Source organism: Oreochromis niloticus, linkage group LG14, assembly GCF_001858045.2.
Source record: "Oreochromis niloticus isolate F11D_XX linkage group LG14, O_niloticus_UMD_NMBU, whole genome shotgun sequence".
NCBI classification, from domain to species: domain Eukaryota; kingdom Metazoa; phylum Chordata; class Actinopteri; order Cichliformes; family Cichlidae; genus Oreochromis; species Oreochromis niloticus.
In genome coordinates, this window is record NC_031979.2 from 17,486,395 (window position 1) to 17,492,340 (window position 5,946).

Sequence of the window (5,946 nt, forward strand, 5' to 3'; positions counted from 1 at the left end):
AGGACCAGTCTCTTTTCTCCTCTTCTCTTTGTCCTCAGCTGATTGGCAATTTGTCTGGAGATGAATTAGTTTGCTGGTTTCACAGGAGAGGCTGAATGGAATAAATTCCTAAAAGGCAAAGAATTAGAGAGCTAGTTAAGAGAGAGGGGGTAGGACAGAAAGGAGAGGGGAGTTGGGGAATGAGAGAGACATCGAGTGAACTAGAGGAAAAGTGAAAAGGGTGAATGAGAGTGCTGATTTAAATGGTGTATATAGCACTCCAAAGAATTAGAGCAGAGACAGAGTGCTTCGGGCAATTAAAACGGCTCGCTGCACCTCTGGTCCTGTTGTCATGGGTGGAGGGTCCTTTGTATACCTCAGTGCTCAAATTATGGCTCCAAGGTCTCTGAAAACAAGTGATTTTATCTAAACCCTTGAACGAATGTTGGTGGGACTTTTTTTTTTAGCTGTAACATTATGTCAAAGCTAGATGGCTTAAAAAGAAAGTTACAGTATTGTGCGAAAATCTTGAGTTACCCCTTATTTATTTATACAATGCTAGGAAAATAGGAAAAAGGTGGGTGGGAAAAAGATCTATTGAAACGAGTGCAAACGTACATGGAAATGCAGTATCAAGCAAAGTCTGTATAATCCTAATGAATTGAAAGTCACTATTTCACTTTTATTTTTTGGCACAGCCCCTGAACTCTTTTAGAAAAGGATTCTAATTATTTCTCTCAGCAGTCTTAGTTTTCCAGGTTTCCTGAAGGACACTCAAAGCTTTTCTTTCGATGTTGGCTGCCTTTCGTTCAGTGTTCTGTCAAGATGATCCCACACTGCTTCAATAATGTTGAAGGCCAGGCTCTGGGGAGGCCAGTCCTTGACTGATACTGTTCCACTGTGTGTTTTTCTATCCAGGTATACTTTTACTAACTTGCCAGCCTGTTTGGGATCATTGTCATGCAAAAACAATGAAGCTGCTGTCAATCAGATGCTTTGCAGATGGGATTGCATGGTGGATAATTATCTGACAGTACTTTTCTTCATTTATATTTCCATCAATTTTAACAAGATCCCCGATACCACTTTGCTAAGAACCATTTTAAAATAGGTTCTTCTCCTGATTTAGTTTCCTTTTTATGTTTCAGTGATTTATAGATCAGTGTTAAGTTGCTTAATAAGCAAAACAAGCACGCAAACAAAACAAAAACATTCCTTTGAAAATGGCGAGGACAGGACTGGACTGAAAATAAGAAAATCTCTCATAGACCATCAGAAAGCCTGAAGAACTATTGTTCAAGACCACTATAAAAATTACAAGAAAGTCTCCTTAGAAGCAAAATATGAAGAAACAAGGGTACAACAGTACTGCGCAGGAAGAGTACATTCTGGAAATGTTAAAATTACCAGTATCGTTCCAGTACCAAAGGATTTCTGGGGCATTTTGAAGCTGAAAAACATCAGAGACAGCAAGAGGTGCAAAAAAAACCCCCAAAAACCAAAAAGCAAAACCTAATGGAGTATGAGTTAGTGATAATGCTGGATGTGTAAATATAAAACTGCTAACTCTGTTATCACATCGCTGACAAAATGAGAAACATGTGCAGTGTAATGTAACGTCTAAATAACTTTTCCAGTTGTCCAGTAAATGAATCATCTGCAGATGTCTCATAACTGTCTCTTCATCTTATGTGGAGCCATTTATAGCCCACTGGGAGAAGTGGGACACATCCAGGCAGCTATCGTCATTTTCTTCACTTTCATAAAAAGATTTTAACTGGAAAGTAACGTGTAGCCAGCATGTGATTGTAGCTGGAAACAAAACCAGCTGCAGTCACAAAATAAACAAAGGTTCAAACAAGATATCGACTGGTTTCACCGTGAAATGTCACCGTTTCAACATGTCAACATCACAAAAGGAAATCCACAATTACACAACTTATGTTTTTAATTTGTAGCCATATTGCAAGATTCAAATAAAACTTCACAAATGCTTGACTGTCACAATAAGCTACCGACAAATAGTCACACACATACTCACATGCACACAGACACAGACACACAAACACTTCCGTTGGGATGTCCCCTATTCTGTTATTTTGGCACAGTTGACAATATAAACCTTCCTAACAGACAAAGGCTCTTCCTGAAAGGCTGTATATGATATCCTCTATCTCTGTTTTACTCACATGCACTCTCACACACACAGACACAACAGCATAAATAGATGGAGGCATAGATTTCCGCTGGGATGTCGTCTTCTTCTTTGTTTTGCGACAGTTGACACTGCCAAACTTCCCAAGAGACAATTGCTTTAAGGCTGGACATTACATCATGACACACAAACACACACAGCAACATTATACTGTACTCATGCACCCACATGACCAGCTCACAGTGTGTGATGTTCAAACTTTCTGTCACTTTGTTTTAATACTGCACAAATGACGTGATATATTTCCTGAAACCTTTCATATTTTCTCATAAGTGTAAACAGAAAACACAACGTGAAACTGGCCAAACCAGTCTCTTCAAATCGGTTTTATTCATGGACGTTGTTTTCAGATCATACAAACATACAGATGAAATTAAAAAATAAATATTTCTGAGGCTTTCTGACACTCAGCCAGCTCTTAAAGAAAAGACTTGCTGTTTATAATTTTTAAAAAGCATTTAAAATTTTAAAAAATACCCCAAAATCTGTTGCAGTCACTAACATATTTCAGGCATTTTTAACTATAAAGATAGCATGTGATACAGTAAAAATACAGAACTGCAAAGACACAATGTATATCACAAATGATTCTGCATCGCCTCTTGTTGCTACACAGGATCTGACCTCATGTTTGATCCTCCCTCAAAGAGTAACATTGTACAATTTACTTTTGGTAGAGCACAGATGTTAGCCTTTATTTTATCTGAGCGTTCTCATTGTGGGGGCCACAGATAATTAGCAGATGTACTCTATGTCACTCTAGTTTCTACTGATGTTGATGGCATTCAAGAAATTGTAGATTATTTCTCATCTGCTGCAACTCTGTTTGTGAATGTCTCAAAAACAGAACTTGCACACAACCCTGAGAAGAACCATCCATCTGACATACTGCTCACTGGGGTAACACTAAAAACTGCAGAATTGTTTAAATACCTGGGGAGTGCAGTCACCTACACCAACTCATCAAACGTTGAAGGTGAGAGGAGAATCTTTTCAGCAGCAAAAAGCTTTAGTGCATTACATAAATGACTCATGACATCAAAATGGAAAGAAAAATCAAAGTGTATAACGAGTTTTTTCTTCCACTGTTAACCAGAACTCAAGTCAGGCACCTGCAGCATGTACAGCAAATACAGCGGGAAAAGAAAATGCCACATGTTGAAGTGCTTAAATGAGCCGGGACAGTCAGTGTGTTATCCCTTAACACAGCTTCTCAGCTGCGATGGACTGGCCGTGTCAGGCATGTTCTCTACGGAGAGTTCAGCGATGGAAAAAGGAAACCAGAGTGACAGAAACTCCACCATAAAGATTTCCTCAAGCATCATGTGAAGAATGCTGCGATAAATGATGACACCTGTGAGGAGGATGGCTTAGACTGAAATAAATTCAGGCAACCGAAGAAAAGCCACATACAGAGAATGTCAAAGCACTTCCTACCAGAAAAATCAGCACATAGACGCAACCGCAGTGGAAGATACTATTGATCTGTGGGTCTTGTGGACCACAAAAGTGCCTGCCAAAAAATTATGTCTTCACACTGTCATCATCGAAAGTGGACTGCTGACATGGTTGATTAGGAGACTGAGAATGGGTGTGTGCATTTTTCCAGTGAGATACCAAGAAAACAACTCAATCACTGCAGAAAAAAGATAAATGGACTGATACTTAGATGCTTTTCTACTATGACTGACCAGTCAGTGCAATTTTCACTACAAGTGTCATTCACACAAGTAGGTTTTTGTAACTAAGCACCTTGTCTAACATCGACACACACTCTCACGGATTCAGGGTTTAGTATCGTGCCAAAAGACACTTTGACATGCAGCCTAGAGGAGCCAGGAATCAAACCACCAACCGTCTGATTGTTAGGCAACCCACTCTACCCCCTGAGCCACAGCTGCTACAAAACAGCAAAGCACTCACTCACCGTCTCTTTGTATGTAACCCCACATGTGGAGCGATACATGCATGTTTTAGCTTTCACACAGAGGATCATCTCAAACCGACAGGTACAGTTCTGCCTCTTTTTGGCAGCTCACACAACACCTACTGTCTAACTTTTAGGACACCTAAGTGTTAAGTGTTGAAACTCTAACTACATGTTTCTCCATTGTGGAATTTGATGGTTTTTTCTGGGGCTCTTTGTCTTTGCCTATGTCTACATAGGAGTGGTGGTAATTGCACAGGTACATTTTTCGGATGTCTGCCAGTGGACCACCTCATTGGGGCTGTCAGCACATACAAGGCATGAAAACATACAGCAAGAATGAGTAAGGATGAGGGAGGAAGGAGAGGACAACAAAATTAGATGGGTACAGTGGCAGGAGAGCAGTACAAAGGGAAAAAGGTCAAGGAAAAGACGGAGAACGATGGAGAGGTGAGATGGACAAGCGACAGACAGCACGGAAACATAAAAAAAGAAGAAAAGGGGATGAAGAGAGAGAGAAAGGAGAAAGGAAAGAAGAGAGAAACAGACAGGGTGATTTAATGGAAACGCACTGCTGTCATCAAGGCTAAAGCCCAAGAGATATTATACACATCCCTCATTATCTATGGATTAAGCAAAGACAGACACATAGACACACACACAGTGCCCACACATATGCCGCTTATAGCTGCACACAAAAATGTGCTCAAAAAGTCAAGCACACACATGGAAATGCTCTCATGGTCAAATTGTGATAGCCTGTCCCGATTTTGCTAACCTCTACCCTCTCTGCCTCTGAGGCATGTTTCCTAAAATGTTCCCTGGTCAACTGAGCCTATGGAGTTACCCTCCTGTATGGAAAAAAAAATCAGCACTCGGAAATCTCATCATTGCTTATCTGTGTTTGTTCAAGACCCTTTAAGGGCCCGGGCTAAGTGATGATCTTATTATTTTAACTTTGCCTCATGCAGAAAGAAGCACTTCGTAGAGCTTTCACATTCAAACATACAAAGTCGTGACTCATTGGTTGCCGAGTACATGGAACAGAAGAATGCATGTACAGACAGTCAAAACAAAGTCAGGCAGACAAATAGTCTGGCAAGCACCCAGCATCCCAAAGAACCAGACAGCCGACAGCCGGCAAAATCCCCGCAGTGAGCCATTCATACTAGACATGCATAACAGTATAGGCTAGGAAGTGCGTCACGTAACTTATTTCCATGCTTTATTTTTTATTTGAGTATCTTCTTTGGTCTGAAGTTGGGTTTTTGGTGCTGATTGTTGGACACAGGAGTGTTATTTGTAAAAATGGTATCAGTTACACATTAAAAAAATATGTGGGTTTAATGGTATGGGTTAAATCAAAATACCAAAACTCATCTTTTCTCTCTTTCTCCCTCATGTCTGGTGTCAAAAATACTTACGATAATGGTTGATTCCGCACAGGCCCTTCGAAGGCAGAAAGTCCTTAGTGTCCAGCAGGCAGGAGAAAGACCAAAACTGAAGGCTTCTAATGAAATTCTCCAGAATCAAAAAATAACGCAGAGTAAATAATAGTGAAGCTAGAGGGCAGCTGAATTTCAAAAAAAAAAAGATTTAAAATTGCTAAAAGTAATAACAGTGATTGATTGAATCAAAATATGACCATGAAATGTAGGACTGACTTTAATAACTCTAGTATATTACCTCAGACAGTGTGTGAAAGGGAGAGGAAGACAGGTGTAACAGTGAAGTTGCAAAGAGTAGAGGTAGTGACTGACTTTAAATGCATGAGGTCAATCATTCCAAGCAACAGACAGACAGACAAAAAGACAGGAAGCCAAAC